The following is a 19,818-nucleotide window of genomic DNA, read 5'->3' on the forward strand; positions in this document are numbered from 1 at the left end:
GATACTGTAGTGCTCTTAATATTCTGTTGGCATTGGATTTAAGTAAATTCCATTCTTCTCTTTCATGGCCTATTGTGTATATGTTCAAACCATCCAGGCCGTTCCCCCTTACTTCTCGGTATAAATTAGAACTAATAACTACATATTCCGGCGTCTCTGTTACTCAATGACGCAGAGAGCTGTGATGATGGTTGAAAGATTCAGAAATTTCACAATGTACAGGCAGTTTGCCTCTCCAAAGACTGCCTTGCATGACTCCTTAGCCAGAGAATTAACCATCTGTCAGTCCTGTAGCGAAAAAATTAGTTTATTTTTTGTATTTACCTGAGTGATCTACAAATATTATGATGGTATGTGGAACCTGTTTTGCAGGCTCTGCTTTTTGACTGAGGGATGAATCAAGTGCATTTACTTCCTGTCGCGGAACACATATTTAGTTATCCCGAAATACGAAACGCTGCCAATAGAAGCGCACCATGTCCTTCAGTATGGCGTCATTAGATTTAGTATTTGCAACTATATGGTTCCAGATACCTTTCCAGACCTCAAACATGATGTACGAGGGTAATCCCAAAAATAAGGTTTTTTTAATAAGTACATAGACCTGTTTGTTTTTACAATGGTTTACATCAGCTTACAGCTTGAACATTTAGCTATTTTTCGACATAATCACCATTTCTATCGATGCGTTTTTGTAGATGATGTGGCAGCTTTTGTATGCCCATGTCATACCGGCTCGCCGCCAAGCTGTTCAGAAAGTTATGAACCTCTTCTTTCACCTCGTCGTCGGAGCTGAATCGCTTTCCGGCCAAATGTTCTTTTAACCTAGGGAACAGGTGATAGTCACTGGGCGCCAAGTCAGGACTATATGGTGGGTGGGTGATCATGTTCCACTGAAACTGTTGCAGGAGAGCAACAGTTTGCCGAGCGATGTGTGGGCGATCGTTGTCATGGAGAACGTGTACTCCCTTGCTCAGCATTCCTCTTCTCCGGTTCTGAACTGCCTGTTTGAGTATTTTGAGAGTCTCACAGTACCTGTCAGCGTTAATTGTTGTCCCAGTGGCCATAAAGTTGACCATCAATACCACTTTCCGATCCCAAAAAGCGGCTGTCATGACTTTACCGGCAGATTGTGTTTGTTTGAATTTGTCGTGGCTTTGGCAAAGAAGGATGCCGCCACTGGCGTGATTGTTGCTTGGTCTCAGGTGTAAAGTGGTATGCCTAGGTTTCGCCCCCCTGATAATTGAGTCCATTAAGTTGACCTGTTCGGCTGCAAGGCGGTGAAGAAACGCGCGGGAAGCATCAACTCGTTGCCGGAAGTGGTCCTCAGTCAGCATGCGTGGCACCCATTTTGCGCACACCTTCCGGTAGTTCAATGTTTCCGTTAAAATTCTGTGAGCGGCGCTTCGAGAAACCAACGTGTAGAGATGATCCAGGGTGATCCGCCGATCTTCACGCATGCATTGCTCAAACTTTCAACACTGTCTCCTCATGAACAGACGGTCTCACGCTCCTTTGTTCGTCGTGAATTTCGGTCCGATCAGCTGCAAACTCTCTACACCACTTACGAACATTTTTGACATCCATGCACGACTCACCATACACTCCCGTCAATTCGCGATGGATTTCAATCGGCGCAGTGCCCTTTCCGTTGAAAAACCGAATAACTGCGCGCAATTCGCACTTGGCGGTAACGTCCAACGGGAGCTCCATTCTCAACGGCTGCTAAGCCAACACTGAGCGCCTCAGCACGGCGTGCGCATGTTTACACACAGCGCGTGAAGCACTCTCCATAACAGTGTTACCAACTACCACACTGAGTTCTGTACTGATAAAAAAGTAGGAGACCTTACTTTTGGGATTATCCTCGTATATATGCAGACTGCAGCGGAGAATCACGGCCTTAGTGGAAATTTTCATTCGTGACTTCGGTTTGCATATACACTAGCAGAGAAAAGTCGCAGCACCAAAAAATAATTAACGTAGAGCTATGAAATCTCTGGTAACACATTTGTCTAGATAACATATTTAAGTGATTAACATTGTATGATGTAACACCTCCGATTTATTGTTCGACCCGACCTGATCTGATCGAATAGCAGCCCAATAATTATTAACTAATGTGACCGTGTACCTAATGGGGCTGGCAATCGGAATTGACTGCTGCGGAGTTGTTACTTTCCAGTTTGTCCTTCTCAAATGCTGTAATAATGAAATGTCTGGTAACAAGAAGAACACAACACAGTTTCACTAATCAAGGACCTATATTCGTCTCAAAAACACCAAAGGGAGGAGACAGCCACTGCCTTCGTCATACATATTTAATTACGGCTAATCTCAGCACAGGCTTCTTCGTTATTCATTATCGTCACGCGTTAATCCAATCACTGCAATCCAACACTGCAATCCAAAATGATGCCGGCGCGGTAGACGCGAAACCAAAACATCGGCACAGAAATATCACTTATCACTCTCGTAATTATACTTCTTCACTTTCCCAGTATTATTCTAACACAAAGGGGTTAAACCGCGGCGATGGCCACTCCCTTTGTCGGTAAAGCCTTGCATTATAGCAACAGGCCTCCACACAGCTCGGCCCGCAACATGGGACTCACCCAACTCACACTCGCTCTCGCAACACGACACTATCGATTTTTTGCCCTATCGACCTGTGCCGAGTGCAAACTTATAGTAAGGGCCTACGGACCCCTTACAATGAGCACAGGTTAATTCAAGCGCGCAATAAGCCATTGCAAATGTGAAATCCTGGTTTTTAACAACCCGTGTAACCGCCAGAATGCTGAATGCACGCATGCGAAAGGGCATGCATTGTCTTGTACTGGTGCCGGATGTCAGTTTGTGGGATGCAGTTCCAAGCCTGTTCGACTTGGCCAGTCAATACAGGGACAGGTAATGCTGTTTGTGGATGACGCTGGAGTTGGTCCGATGATGTCCCATACGTGTTCGATTGGAGACAGATCTGGTGACTGAACAGGCCAAGGAAACATGTCGACATCCTATAGAGCGCGTTGGGTTGTAACAGCGATATGTAGCCGAACGTTATCCCGTTGGAAAACACCCACTGGAAAGCTGTTAATGAATGCCAGCACGACAGGTCGAATCACCAAATCGACGTATAAATTAGAAGTCAGGATGCTTGTGATGACCGTGAGAATTGTCCTGCTTTCATACGAAATCGCACGCCAGACCGTAACTCCACTTGTAGGTCCAGTGTGTCTAGCTCGCAGACAGGTTGGTTGCAGGCCCTCAACTGGCCTACTTCTAATCTACAATAACTATCACTGGCACCGAGGCAGAACTGGCTTTCATCAGATAACACAACAAATTTCCACCCTACTCGCCAATGAGCTCTCGCTTGACACCACTATAGTCGCAAATGGCGTTGATTTGAGGTTAGTGAGCCGGCCGTCGTGACCGAGCGGTTCTAGGCGCTTCAGTCCGGAACTGCGCTGCTGCTACGGACGCAGGTTCGAATCCTGCCTCGGGCATGGATGTTTGTGATGTCCTTAGTTTACTTAGGCTTAAGTGGTTCTGAGTCTAGGGGACTGATGACCTCAGATGTTAAGTCCCATAGTGCTCAGAGCCATTTGAACCATTTTTTTGAGGTCAGTGAAATGGACGGTACAAAGCGTCTGGCTCGGAGCTGTCCTTGAAGTAACCGATTTGTGACAGTTCGTTGTGTCAGTGTTGTGCTAGCTGCTGGTCAAACTGCTGCTGCAGATGGAGTACAATGCGCACGTGGCCGTACGGAGCCCCGTCTTCTTGCGACATTCTCGTGATCACTGCTGCCAGCAATCATGTACAGTGGCTATACAGCAAAAGGAACACCCGGCTTCTCGTAGTTCTATTACACGACCTCGTTCACACTTGAGGCGTTGATAATGGCGTCTTTGTCGCCTTAAAGGCGTTCTTAACTTGGCAACTCATCACGTCCAGTCTGTAATGTAACTAACGCTCACGACCGTTACAGCGTGTATTTAAAGTAAACATTATTTACGACCACATATTGGTGCTACTAGCGCCATCTTATGAGACTTGCGTGAAATCTAAATTAGACACCTTCTTTCAGATGTAGAAACATGCCTACCAACTTCCGTTTACGTTACGCAACTTCCTCTTGATGCTGCGACTTTCTTCTGTCAGCGCATACACCTAAAATTTTCAGTAGCTACCTTATCAACACAATCCTGGAAAAAAAGGTTCACTGAGGCGACCACGATAAGCGAGCGGTCTTGGGCGACGTAACAGGCTTGGTCAACACTGACACGATAGCGCAGAGCAACGTCTACAGCAGACGTCTGCACAGTGCTGTGCCGTGTTGTGGCCGTCAAGGGTTTTATCGCCCGAGCGTCAGACAGGGCCAGGCGATTCCGCTTTCTGCCCAAGGGGTCAACGCCTGCATTATCAGAAGAACGGAGAAGGTGGTAGTAGTCATTTGTAAACAGCCCAGAGTAACCTCAAATGGTAACTGATAACTTGTTAGCAAATTTTAACATCTTAGACAAGTGAATAAACTGGAAGCACTCTTGATCGCATAGATTTTTTTTATGTGGTGACCGGTTTCGATCTTATTATAAGATAATAAACCATAATTGTCTGCCGGAGGCGGTGGCGCATGGCAACCCCAGCCACAAGCAAGAGGGCAGACAATTATGGTCTGAAGATGATCTTATAATAAGATCGAAACCGCTCACCACATTAAAACATTTATGCGATCAAGACTGTTTCCAGTTTATTTATAATAATTATAGATCGCTGTTTCCCATAATAACAACAATGTTCTTTAAAATGTTTGATAAATCGATGAATTCTTCCCCCACTGCTTGGTAGAACAATTCTACATTTACATCGATTCTCTACAACCCACTTGAAGTGCATGATAGAGGGCACTTCCCATTGTAACAATTATTAGGGCTTCTTCCCGTACCAGTGGCATATACAGAGTATATCATAATTAATGGCGTAAACACATAAAGTTGAACGGACACGATACTTGGAGCAAAGAGGTCCCAGGAAACTTAGGCTCTGAAACGCATACCTTAAGAGCTATGAGCACTTCTTTATCTTCGCTTGTATGAAACACATCTCTTCTACCGATCAAATTATCACAGCCTGTAACTATTCTGAATTAAAATGTTTCTTTCTGGTGAACTAAACCTGGACTGGTTTCCTAGTTTCCTATCATTAACTTCGTGTATCTGTGTTGGTGTACTGAACAATGCAAACTGTATGACGGAAACGCTATGTGATAAATGTATCGCCAAAACTGAAATTGGGCATTATATTTTAACAAACGTCAACCAAATTAATTAGGAAGCCAAAATTCAGCCTGCCGCTGTGGCCGAGCGGTTCTAGGAGCTTCAGTTCGGAACCGCGCTGCTGCTACGGTCGCAGGTTCGAATCCTGCCTCGGGCATGGCTGTGTGTGATGTCCTTAGGTTAGTTAGGTCTAAGTAGTTCTAAGTCTAGAGGATTGATGACCTCAGATGTGAAGTCCCATAGTGCTTAGAGCCATATGAACCATTTTGAGCGAAAATTGTAAAGTGACTGTGAAACTCTATTGTGCGTTACAGCGAGCAGTGCTATAATGCGTGACGTCACAATTCGTGCCAACACACAAGGTCAAGAGAAATAAAAAGAAGTACTACATAAATAAAAATTGAATTTTGAAAGAATAAATAACCAAAAATGTGTCTATTCTTGCCTTGTGAATTCTATGTACGAAATCTAACTAAACAAACATTCAAACTCTAAATTATACACACGCAAGTGCAACACTGCACTGCGAGGATAATGAAATGAAATCTGAAATGAACTTTATCTAAATTGAACTGATAATGAATTTTGAAAATCACAACTGACCGAGAATGATGTAACTTCAACCTGACTGTAGTGTAAAACTAGCTCTAATAAATTTCGTATCTCATACCTGTGGCAGAGAAAACTCGGTACTGCTGTAAGTGATGAACATAAGACATGCAACGCAGCAGTAGCAAGCAAGCTGAAAGACAATAAACATTGCGCAGTGCAATGCAAGGGCATGCAGCTTTTTTTTTTTTTAGGTCATACTTAGACTTTTAAGAGACTGTGTTCCGCTCTGTGCAATGCTGCGATACACATAATCAGAAAAAAAGAAAATTCTTTCGAGAGGAGGCGGTGATGGAATTTGAATTTTCTAAATGACTCAAAGTAATTTACCCTTTAAAAACTGTATTACGAATACTGATAGTCATTCCTCAGTTTTGTAATAATCGAGGAATGTCTAACAATATTTACAAAAAATATCCTTTATAACAAAAATATCTCTGCCATGAAATTAATTACTGAAAATGATAAAATCTACATTCTCCGAGTGCAAGCCATGTGAACTGATAACTTTATTCAATTACGGCTGAACAATGACATTAACTAACCGAAACCAATAAAGAAATGTACCATTAAAACCTTTTATTACTCAAACATATCATAATCACACGCAAGCTGGCAGTGCAGCAACATTACCTAATATCTTCACTTGTCAAATTAATCTGTACTAAAATTCATCATTCTCTGTATCTTTATTGGCAACGGCCTTGCCGCAGTGGATACACCGGTTCCCGTGAGATCACCGAAGTTAAGCGCTGTCGGGCGTTGTCGGAACTTGGATTGGTGACCATCCAGGCCGTCATGCGCTGTTGCCATTTTTCGGGGTGCACTCAGCCTCGTGATGCCAATTGAGGAGCTACTCGACCGAATAGTAGCGGCTTCGGTCAAGAAAACCATCATAACGACCGGGAGAGAGGTGTGCTGACCCCACGTCCCTCCTATCCGCATCCTCCACTGAGGATGACACGGCAGTCGGATGTTCCCGGTGGGCCACTCGTGGCCTGAAGACGGAGTGCTGTATCTTTATTTCTGATTTCTGCAAGCTGTTTGAGACTGCTTTGTAGCATAGCCTACACTACTGTTTCGAAAATGTTTAGTGTACAGATATGAAACATCCAATGAAAATATGAAGCTCACATCACTTTCCTTGAGTGCAGAAAACAAACTAGAAGCCTTACAAGCTCTTAAGGTATGCGCTTTAGAGCCCATGTTTACACTATTTTTCCTTGTTTTGGTCCATAATATCTCCTCCCAAAAATATGGAAAGCAAAGAGCTTGCAGTACAAGAGATTTTTTCAGAATATGGAAGATAAAGTGCTCATAGATCCTCAGGTATGCGTTTTAGAGTCCAGAAGTGACTCTTACTAAAACAGGCTAACAGGTGATACTCAACATATTCAGAGAAAAGGCTTACGAAGGTCACTTTTCTATCCTACTTGGCTTAGGTGGAACACAGAATATGATCACCAGCATTGACAGTTATACAGGGCTGATGGAATAAACAGGCGGCACCTGTAGCCGAACAGCAGAGCGTAACGAAACTACAAAGTTTTTCGAGTCAAAATTATTTTAATAGTCGAGATCGCAGTTGTATAACATTCAGTGAATACTAGTTGTAGCTAAACATTCAACCGTCTTCAGATCAACTAACGGATCAAGTGCAACGTCTGATCATAAGATTAGATAAAGACAAACTGTCATCAGTCGTTGTCGTTTATTTAATCTTATGATCAGACATTGCACTGGAACTGATAAGAGATGTGCAGTGGATGAATATTCAACTCTAACTACACTCATGCTCACAAATTAACGATAATTGCAGAATGTGGTGCCACACAACGTGGCACTACACACAAATGCCGCTAATAGCATAGGCACATAGGGAACACACACGACACAGATGTGTAAGTCCACGGTATTGGTGATAAGTGACAAAACTGTCCCGAAACACATGTGCTACAAAACGGCACTGTTTCCTACGCATGTACCCCAACATCAATATGGGGTATGATCACCATGCACATGTACAAAGGCCGCACAACTAAATCAAAATGGCTCTGAGCACTATGGGACTCAACTGCTGTGGTCATAAGTCCCCTAGAACTTAGAACTACTTAAACCTAACTAACCTAAGGACAGCACACAACACCCAGCCATCACGAGGCAGAGAAAATCCCTGACCCCGCCGGGAATCGAACCCGGGAACCCGGGCGTGGGAAGCGAGAACGCTACCGTACGACCACGAGATGCGGGCGCCGCACAACTGGTTGGCATACTCTGGAACAGGTGGTCGAGCAGCTGCTGGGGTATAGCCTCCCATTCTTGCACCAGTGCCTGTCGGAGCTCCTGAAGTGTCGTAGGAGTTTGACGACGTGCAGCGATACGTCGACAGAGAGCATCCCAGACGTGCTCGATGGGGTTTCGGTCTGGAGAACAGGCAGGCTACTCCATTCGCCTGGTATCTTCTGTCTCAAGGTACTCCTCCACAATGGCAGCTCGGTGGGGCCGTGCGTTATCATCCATCGGGAGGAAGGTGGGACCCACTGCACCCCTGAAAAGGCGGACATACTGGTGCAAAATGACGTTCCGATACACCTGACCTGTTACAGTTCCTCTGTCAAAGACATGCACGGGTGTACGCGCACCAATTATAATCCCACCCCACACCATCAAACCACGACCTCGATACAGGTCCCTTTCAAGGACATTAAGGAGTTGGTATCTGGTTCTTGGTTCGCGCCAGATGGAAACCCGGCGAGAATCACTGTCCAGGCTCAACGTGGACTCGGCCACCTGGGACCACTGTCCCAATGACCATGTACTATGTTCTTGACACCACCCTGTGTTCAGGGGTCAGTGGAATGCACCTTGCAGGTCTCCCGGCGAATAAACCATGTCTGTTCAGTAGTCTGTAGACTGTGTGTCTGGAGACAACTGTTCCAGTGGATGCGGTAAGGTCCCGAGCAAGGCTACCTGCAGTACTCCGTGTCCGTCTGCGGACACGGATGGTGAGATATCGGTCACCTTGTGGTGTTGTACACTGTGGACGTCCCGTACTGTAGCGCCTGGACACATTTCCTGTCTGCTGGAATCGTTGCCGTAATCTTGAGATTACACTTTGTGGCACACGGAGGGCCCGTACTACGACCTGCTGTATTTGACCAGCCTTCAGTCTCCGTAGTATGCTACCCCTCATAATGTCGTCAATATGTGTTCTTTGAGCCATTTTCAACACACAGTCACCATTAGCACGTCTGAAAACGTCTGCGCACTTACTCGCTGCGCCGTACTCTGAAATGCACCAACACACCTCTGCATATGTGGACCGCTGCCAGCGCCACCGTGCGACGGCCGCAGGTCAAATGCACCGCATGGTCATACCCCGAAGTGATTTACACCCGCAAACTGCCCACCACAGCGTTGTTTCACCATGTATCAGCATTATCCTTAATTTATGAGCATGAGTGTAGTAATCACTGAATGTTACACAATTGCGAACAGTACTGTTAAAAATTTTTATCTCTAAAATTTTGTAGCTTCACTAAACATTTTAGTTTGTCTTTCCTATGTCAGGAAATAACAAACAGCAGAGCAGGTGGTTAGCCAGAAGCGAAATCGACAGCGTGGTGATAGGCGTTGTAAGCGTGTGCAAAGAGTCCAGGACGCGAACCGAATCTAAAAGTGTAAACGCTTCACTATTAATGGCGTGTTTCGAAGGCTACAAAGAACGGTGAGAACAGCCGGACAAGTGCTGGACTGCGGTGTTTACAGACACCGTTCCTTCAGTGGACGGACCGACGTGACTCGCCACGGTAGTGTGTGTGCCCTCCATGAGGGTAAGCTGAGGCTGTGGCAAAGACCTTCTAAAAGAAACTAGGCTGAACGTGATTGTAGTGGTTAGCGGGATCTACGGTATACACGGGCTCTGCAACGAACTTGTGACGTCAAACTAGTCGGCTTATCCGCCACACATCGCGAACGTTGGTCTCCGTACAGGGCCCACGGGATATCAATATTTAATAGAAAAGGTGCCCACTTAAGGTCACAACTCACCCGTGCGGTATCGAGAACTTGCATACATTTAAACAGGCAGACAGGAATTGATAAACTCGTCTGAAATAGTTACTCGCTCCCCACCGGAGACGGCTGCTGGCACTGGTAAGACCTGCAGTGTCAGGTGCTGTGACGTACGCGCCACGGCCTGTCTTCTCGTGGGCCGGGTGGTAAGAGTCTGGTAAGTTATAGTGTATTGGGGTTGTGGGGATACAGATCGGATATTATATATCTATTGGTGCATACGTAAAGTATTTGTTTGTTGTAGCTATACTGTCTACACATTCCAGTATACGTGAAGAACAATGTTAGAGTTACGCAGTGTTTAAATGCACGAATAAATTCGAGAAATGAACCAATATTACCTTTCACAGTTACGTGTATATGTTTACAAGTTTCATGTTAGGTACTTTCAAACATAGCACTTAGTGATAGTAAATCATCCAGTTGAACAGAAGTGATATCTGGCTTTCCGCAAGGCAGTGTCATAGGCCCTCTGCTGTTCCTGATCTACAGTATATACATGATCTAGGTGATAACCTGAGCAGCCCCCTTAGATTGTTTACAGATGACGCTGTAATTTACTGTCTAGTAAAATCATCAGACGATCATTTCCAATTACAAAATGATCTAGAGAGAATTTCTGTATGGTGCGAAAAGTGGCAATTAGCAGTAAACAAAGAAAAGTGAGAGGTCATCCACATGGGTACTAAAAGAAATCCGATAAATTTTGGGTACACGATAAATCGCATAAATCTAAGGGCTGTCAATTCGGCTGAATACCTACGAATTACAATTACGGGCAACTTAAATTGGAAAGACCACATAGATAATATTGTGAGGAAGGCGAAACGAAGATTGCGCTTTGTTGGCAGAACACTTAGAAGATGCGACAAACCCACTAAAGAGACAGCCTACATTACATTCCTCTGCTGGAATATTGCTGAGCGGTATGGTATCCTTACCAGGTAGGATTGACGGAAGACATCTAAAAAGTGCAAAGAAGGGCAGCTCGTTTCGTGTTATCGCGCAATAGGGGTGAGAGTCTCACTGATATGATACGTGAGTTGGGGTGGCAGTCACTGAAACAAAGGCGGTTTTCTTTGCGGCGAGATCTATTTACGAAATTTCAATCACCAACTTTCTCTTCCGAATGCGTAAATATTTTATTGACACCCACCTACGTAGGGAGAAATGATCATCATAATATAAGAGGAATCAGAGCTCGAACGGAAAGATTTAGGTGTTCCTTTTTCCCACGAGCCATTCGAGAATGGAATGGTATAGAAGTAGTATGAAAATGGTTAGATTTAACCCTCTGCCAGGAACTTAAGTGTGAACTGCAGAGTAACCATGTACATGTAGATGTAGATGTATTGCCGGGCTAGTTAGCCGTGCGGTATTAGGCGCCTTGCCATGGTTCGCGTGGCTCCCCCCGTCGGAGGTTCGAGTCCTCGCTCGGGCATGGGTGCGTGTGTGTTGTCCTTAGCACAAGTTAGATTAAGTAGTATGGAAGCCTAGCGACTGATGATCTCAGCAGTTCGATTATATAGAAAAAAAGCTTAGTATTTTTAGAATAGATACATCACTGATTTTGCAATCTTTTTTGCCAGTAGCTGCTATTTTTGATAGTACGATTCATTTTGTGTTGCTATAAAATAACTCAGATGTTGGCGCGAGCACCATGCGATCCCGTATCAGGATTCACGTGCATACTGCATTTGGCACGAAACGATAATAATGTAGTGCACAATATACAGGAAAAATCACGCGATGCTAAATACATATCTCAAAAATTTGGAGCACTGAACACATTCGTGCTAATGTAACAACCTGCATTTAGTTGTGAACAACTTGTTATGCAAAATGTTTATAGTGTGTAAAAAATCGCCGGCTGTGGTGGCCGAGCGGTTCTAGGCGCTTCAGTCTGGAACCGCGCTGCTGCTGCGGTCGCAGGTTGGAATCCTGCCTCGGGCATGGATGTGTGTGATGTTCTTATGTTAGTTAGGTTTAAGTAGTTCTAAGTCTAGGGGACTGATGACCTTAGATGTTAAGTCCCATAGTGCTCAGAGCCATTAGAACATTTTTTTTTTGTTTTGTAAAAAGTCGGTAAACAGTTACTGGTTGCAGTGCACTCATAAATTAAATAGCTATCTTGTAGCAAAATACTTAAAAGAGACATTACGTATGTGACGTAAGTCAAAGGAAGATTTGTTATAACCAAAGGCGCGTAAGTTCACCCTTACAATGGCGCCGAGGGCCCTTTCAAATTTTCTGCTGTTCACAGTAGACCACTCACAGGATGGGCTGTGGTATGAAGCCCGAGTATCTCTGGCCTTTCCTCCACATCGTTACTTAGGTTAGGGGAAGAATCTCAATGACTCTTGGACATTAAAGAGAGAGTCTTGTTCCACCCAGGCAAAAGTATCGTGAGGATTCTGAAAAAAAACTGAATTGACAAACGTCTGAAGATAGATGGAAACTATCCCGTGAAAGGCTGCTTAGAACAAGATCCAACTTTAAGCGATGAATCTAGAAATACACTCCTGGAAATGGAAAAAAGAACACATTGACACCGGTGTGTCAGACCCACCATACTTGCTCCGGACACTGCGAGAGGGCTGTACAAGCAATGATCACACGCACGGCACAGCGGACACACCAGGAACCGCGGTGTTGGCCGTCGAATGGCGCTAGCTGCGCAGCATTTGTGCACCGCGGCCGTCAGTGTCAGCCAGTTTGCTGTGGCATACGGAGCTCCATCGCAGTCTTTAACACTGGTAGCATGCCGCGACAGCGTGGACGTGAACCGTATGTGCAGTTGACGGTCTTTGAGCGAGGGCGTATAGTGGGCATGCGGGAGGCCGGGTGGACGTACCGCCGAATTGCTCAACACGTGGGGCATGAGGTCTCCACAGTACATCGATGTTGTCGCCAGTGGTCGGCGGAAGGTGCACGTGCCCGTCGACCTGGGACCGGACCGCAGCGACGCACGTAGGGGACCGCACCGCCACTTCCCAGCAAATTAGGGACACTGTTGCTCCTGGGGTATCGGCGAGGACCATTCGCAACCGTCTCCATGAAGCTGGGCTACGGTCCCGCACACCGTTAGGCCGTCTTCCGCTCACGCCCCAACATCGTGCAGCCCGCCTCCAGTGGTGTCGCGACAGGCGTGAATGGAGGGACGAATGGAGACGTGTCGTCTTCAGCGATGAGAGTCGCTTCTGCCTTGGTGCCAATGATGGTCGTATGCGTGTTTGGCGCCGTGCAGGTGAGCGCCACAATCAGGACTGCATACGACCGAGGCACACAGGGCCAACACCCGGCATCATGGTGTGGGGAGCGATCTCCTACACTGGCCGTACACCACTGGTGATCGTCGAGGGGACACTGAATAGTGCACGGTACATCCAAACCGTCATCGAACCCATCGTTCTACCATTCCTAGACCGGCAAGGGAACTTGCTGTTCCAACAGGACAATGCACGTCCGCATGTATCCCGTGCCACCCAACGTGCTCTAGAAGGTGTAAGTCAACTACCCTGGCCAGCAAGATCTCCGGATCTGTCCCCCATTGAGCATGTTTGGGACTGGATGAAGCGTCATCTCACGCGGTCTGCACGTCCAGCACGAACACTGGTCCAACTGAGGCGCCAGGTGGAAATGGCATGGCAAGCCGTTCCACAGGACTACATCCAGCATCTCTACGATCGTCTCCATGGTAGAATAGCAGCCTGCATTGCTGCGAAAGGTGGATATACACTGTACTAGTGCCGACATTGTGCATGCTCTGTTGCCTGTGTCTATGTGCCTGTGGTTCTGTCAGTGTGATCATGTGATGTATCTGACCCCAGGAATGTGTCAATAAAGTTTCTCCTTCCTGGGAAAATGAATTCACGGTGTTCTTATTTCAATTTCCAGGAGTGTATATAGTGTGAAAAGCAATGGTCCCATAACACTCCCCTGTGGCACGCCAGAGGTTACTTTAACGTCTGTAGACGTCTCTCCATTGATAACAACATGCTGTGTTCTGTTTGCTAAAAACTCTTCAATCCAGCCACACAGCTGGTCTGATATTCCATAGGCTCTTACTTTGTTTATCAGGCGACAGTGTGGAACTGTATCGAACACCTTCCGGAAGTCAAGAAAAATAGCATCTACCTGGGAGCCTGTATCTAATATTTTCTGGGTCTCATGAACAAATAAAGCGAGTTGGGTTTCACACGATCGCTGTTTCCCGAATCCATGTTGATTCCTACAGAGTAGATTCTGGGTTTCCAGAAACGACATGATACTCGAGCAAAAAACATGTTCTAAAATTCTACAACAGATCGACGTCAGAGATATAGGTCTATAGTTTTGCGCATCTGCTCGACGAGCCTTCTTGAAGACTGGGACTACCTGTGCTCTTTTCCAATCATTTGGAACGTTCCGTTCCTCTAGAGACTTGCGGTACACGGCTGTTAGAAGGGGGGCAAGTTCTTTCGCGTACTCTGTGTAGAATCGAGTTGGTATCCCGTCAGGTCCAGTGGACTTTCCTCTGTTGAGTGATTCCAGTTGCTTTTCTATTGCTTGGACACTTATTTCGATGTCAGCCATTTTTTCGTTTGTGCGAGGATTTAGAGAAGGAACTGCAGTGCGGTCTTCCTCTGTGAAACAGCTTTGGAAAAAGGTGTTTAGTATTTCAGCTTTACGCGTGTCATCCTCTGTTTCAATGCCTTCATCATCCCGGAGTGTCTGGATATGCTGTTTCGAGCCACTTACTGATTTAACGTAAGACCAGAACTTCCTAGGATTTTCTGTCAAGTCGGTACATAGAATTTTACTTTCGAATTCACTGAACGCTTCACGCATAGCCCTCCTTACGCTAACTTTGACATCGTTTAGCTTCTGTTTGTCTGAGAGGTTTTGGCTGCGTTTAAACTTGGAGTGAAGCTCTCTTTGCTTTCGCAGTAGTTTCCTAACTTTGTTGTTGTACCACGGTGGGTTTTTCCCCGTCCCTCACAGTTTTACTCGGCACGTACCTGTCTAAAACGCATTTTACGATCGCCTTGAACTTTTTCCATAAACACTCAACATTGTCAGTGTCGGAACAGAAATTTTAGTTTTGATCTGTTAGGTAGTCTGAAATCTGCCTTCTATTACTCTTGCTAAACAGATAAACCTTCCTCCCTTTTTTTTTATATTCCTATTAACTTCCATATTCAGGGATGCTGCAACGGCCTTATGATCACTGATTCCCTGTTCTGCACATACAGAGTCGAAAAGTTCGGGTCTGTTTGTTATCAGTAGGTCCAAGATGTTATCTCCACGAGTCGGTTCTCTGTTTAATTGCTCGAGGTAATTTTCGGATAGTGCACTCAGTATAATGTCACTCGATGCTCTGTCCCTACCACCCGTCCTAAACATCTGAGTGTCCCATTCTATATCTGGTAAATTGAAATCTCCACCTAAAACTATAACATGCTGAGAAAATTTATGTGAAATGTATTCCAAATTTTCTCTCAGTTGTTCTGCCACTAATGCTGCTGAGTCGGGAGGTCGGTAAAAGGAGCCAATTATTAACCTTGCTCGGTTGTTGAGTGTAACCTCCACCCATAATAATTCACAGGAACTAATGAAAATACTGTCTAGGTGGTAGACGGAGTTTGCAACCAAGTTTTTAGATTAGAAGAGTGTCCAGTATTAATGTACAGATTGATCCATAAAAATTCATGCATCTTCACTACAGTTTCTGAATGAATGAAAATGGAAACTTGGGATGAATCTTAACACACAGTTTCCGGTGTCCCCGCGTTTCTGTTAGTGTCTCGTATAAGAGCGTTCTGCAGAGCTGTGGAAACATCGCATAAACTTCATTCATTGTAAATCGACGGTCTTCCTTAACAGTTTCTTCGACTTTTTGGACTAACTAATCAGTCAAAATGGAAGGTCTTCCACTCGTCTCTTCGTCATGAACATTTATTCTACCTTCACTGAACTCCCTACACGATCATCTGTTTTGCTCATAAAACTTTCACCGTAAATCGTTTTGCTTCCTGAAAAAAATCCGGTAATGTTATTCTTTCCGCGAGTAGGAAGCGAGTTACAGCACCTGGATAGTGCTTGACGGTCTCTTACCGATATATTTCACGCATCTGGACGCTTCAATGTGAGTTTACGTACTACTGTCTTCCTGCGATACATTCTGAACGCGTCTCCTAACTTTAACCATACTTAAAGAGAGTATGGCAGACATAAGTACATATTCAAAACATAGGAAGAAAAGCCCAATGTGCTGGTGAGGGCCAGCAACACCGACATGCCGAATAAAGGACAAGCACCGATAATGACAAAAAAACTACAGACAACCACATAAGACTCGGCCAACCCATGGTACGTATGGCCGGTCCGGTGATTTTGCGATTTGTAATCTAGAATACTTAAGACGCTGACTAGGTATGCAAAGTGGTCAATTATTTCATAGATAGTAAGCTGTCAATCTTCTCGCGATAAGTACTGGTAGTTGCCGTCTGGCGTGCTGGGAGGCGGGAGAAGTTAACAGTTGTAACAAAAAACAGTAATAAAGAATGTAAAACATAAACCACAAATTAATAAACGCGAAAGAACATCATCAAATCTGAAACACATGTTGCAGCCTTCGGTATCAATGGGTACCGATAATTTAATTTACAAGTAGAAAAGTTCTTACGAAACATGTTAACTAAAAGTCATTATATCATGTGTAACTATTAATATTTTTTATATAATTAGGATAATTTTGAAGTTTTGATATGGAAATCCGTAAATCTTTTTTGATAAGTTTTTTAAAATTATTTATCCGTTAAATGAAACAATATCTTTGACAATGATGTAAATCTGTTAACCCTCTTCGCCACAAAAATTATCTTCGTAGTTCTTGTACGCACTTGCGAGAAGGGTGGTTGTATGATGGGGTATTGGGAAGACGACTGCAGAAAGCAGTGTTTGGTTACGAAAAAATAATCTTTTGGAACCTTTTACGAGACGTATCTTGTCAACTAGATGTCTATGAATTTATGAGTACAGAAGATTCAATGAAGAAACCGTTTTATTTGACATTTAACAAACCATCAGCTCAACGTACCTATAAATAGTATCTTTATTTCCACTGTCAAATCTGGAGACTTAAGTCATACTCTAAAAAGAAAGCAACGAGACCAACTTCAGAACACTCAGCTAAGTAAACGGTTACATTTTACTAAAGTGAACATGTCATTCAATGACACTTCTTTCAGAATAATGACTGAAGTCCGCTCAGAAGACACGTCATTCAATAGACGTTGTTGACGTGGTGTCTTACGATCTCTCTCTACATCTACATGACTAATCTACAACACCATATTTAAGTTCTTGGAACGCTATCTGATTATTTCTCGACCGTTTTACTCTCTAATGAACACCCAAATTTTTCCGTGCGAGATCTGTCTTACTTCATTTTACTATGTTGTTCAGTAATCCCTTCTACTTGAGAGTCCACAAAATATTTTAGCATTCGAAGCAGAACGTTGATAATTGAAATATTGTGAAAAGATATTTCCACAACGAAAAGCGCCTTTGTTTTAATGATTGCCACCCTGACTAGTATACCACGTACATGACATTCTCTCCGTTTCACGATTATACAAAAAAGGCTGCCATTCTTTGAACTTTTTCGATATCCTCCATCAACGCTATCTGGTAAGGATCTCATACCGCACAGCAATACTCCAGAAATGGACTGACGAACATGGTGTAAGTAGTCTCTTTGGTAGATATGCTGCACCTTCCAAGTTTTCTGCGAAAGAAACGCAGTCGTTCGGTTCTCCATACCCACAGCGCAACCCTCGTAGTTCCCAGAGGGGAGGTTTTCAACATAAGTAACAAGTGTAAAAAAAAAAAAAAAAAAAAAAAAAAATGTAAAACAGAACAAAGTCGTACACTGCCTCACAGACTTGGTTTATAGTCCAGCAGACTATGTGATGGACGTCCCGTACTGCACTGTGTTCATTCGGTACTGGGAAGACCAGATCGTAAATCGGGTCTCGGAAGAGGGAATAAGAATCGCAGAGGACGTGGCGACCTTGTGCACGATGTGGCGTGCGGGTGCGGCTGCCCCGGCAGCCCCCACCACCCATCTGGCAGCGACGCCACGCGGGTTGCTTGCAAAGAAGGCGGAGGCGGGCCCAGTTGCCGCGCGTCCTCTGCAGGGGGCGTCAGAAGCGGTGAGTACCGCAGCAGCTGCCGACCTCAGCACGCTTCTCATCCCTATACCTGCCCAACTGCTTACAAAATATACGCATGGTGGTCAGAAATAGTCTGAGAAACCTGTAAGTGTGCTGCAGGGGAGGCTGTACTGAGGAAATACAATTGTTAAGAAAAAAATTCGATATTTTGCACCGTTTCCGCAGTTATTTAGCATTGAAGTTAGCCATCCAGGTCGCAGCGCGCGCCAATTCGTGCAGCCTGCCAGAGGTGGTGTGGCGAAACGTGCTTTTACTAACGTAGCTTAAATTCATCACTTCCGAAAAATGCACATTTTAACTGGTAACGAGCATTTCAGAAGTGGTGACTCACGGATCCACAGACGACTGTGCATTACCCCATTTTTAGCGCACACAAGTGCTTGAATTTACGCGCACAACGACCTGATTAGCTAACTTCAAGGCTAAATAACTCGAAAACGGCGCAAAGTATAGAATTTTTTTTTCTTAACAACTATTTCTCGTCACAACCTGTCCTGCAACACCCTTAAAAGCTTTACAGACTGTTTCTGACCACCCTGTGTACATTCGCTGTTTATCAAAGATACCAGTTGTTTATTTTTCCGAATGCTTTATTACGTACACGACGACCGATTTGAAATTTTTCCAAGCGTTTCAGAGTTATGTACTACATGGATTACTTTCTACCAACAATCACACACCAAGGTGTTACATGTCATCAGGACTGTCACCAGACAGCATGTCCTTTTTTTTTCTTTTCTTCTTTTTCATCAGTCGTATGACTGATTTGTTGCTGCCCGCCACGAATTTCTCTCCTGTGGTTCAAATGGTTCAAATGGCTCTGAGCACTATGGTACAACATCTATGGTCATCAGTCCCTAGAACTTAGAACTACTTAAACCCAACTAACCTAAAGACATCACACAACACCCAGTCATCACGAGGCAGAGAATATCTCTCCTGTGACAACCGCTTCATCTCAGAGTAGCACCTGCAACCAACGTCTTCAATTATTTGTTGTATGTATTACAATATCTGTCTCTCCTACAGATCTTACCCTCTACAGCTCCATTTAGCACCATGGAAGTTATTCCCTGATATCTTACCACATGTCGTATCATCCTGTACCTTCTTCTTGTCAGCGTTTCCCGTACATTTATTTCCTTCCCGATTCTGCGGAGAACCTCCTCATTCCGTATCCTATCATCCTCTTTAATTTTCAACATGCTTCTGTAGCGGTACATCTAAAACTCTCCGGATTCTCTTCTTTCCCAGGTTTCCGACTGGCCAGGGTTCTATTTCATACAATGCGCTGTTTCAAACGCGCAGTCTTCTAAATATCTTCCTTCTAATTAAGACCGATGTTGGATACTAACAAATACTAGCAAATTTCTTTTGGCGGGGAATTTTCTCTTTCCAGTGCTAGTGTTCTTTTTATGTCATCTTTGTTTCGTCCGTCAAATGTTAATTTGTTACCCAGATAGCAGAATTTCTTCACTTCGTCTACTTCGCGGTCACCAGTTAAGATCATAGCTAATCTCATTTCTGCACCTCTTCATTACTTTCGTGTTCCTGCGTTTTACCGCCAATCTTTGAGTGCTCAGCAGACTGTTCATTCTATTCAACAGGTCCTGAAATTCTTCTTTATTCCTACTGAG

The sequence above is a fragment of the Schistocerca cancellata genome, chromosome 3 (assembly GCF_023864275.1).
Source record: "Schistocerca cancellata isolate TAMUIC-IGC-003103 chromosome 3, iqSchCanc2.1, whole genome shotgun sequence".
NCBI lineage: Eukaryota > Metazoa > Arthropoda > Insecta > Orthoptera > Acrididae > Schistocerca > Schistocerca cancellata.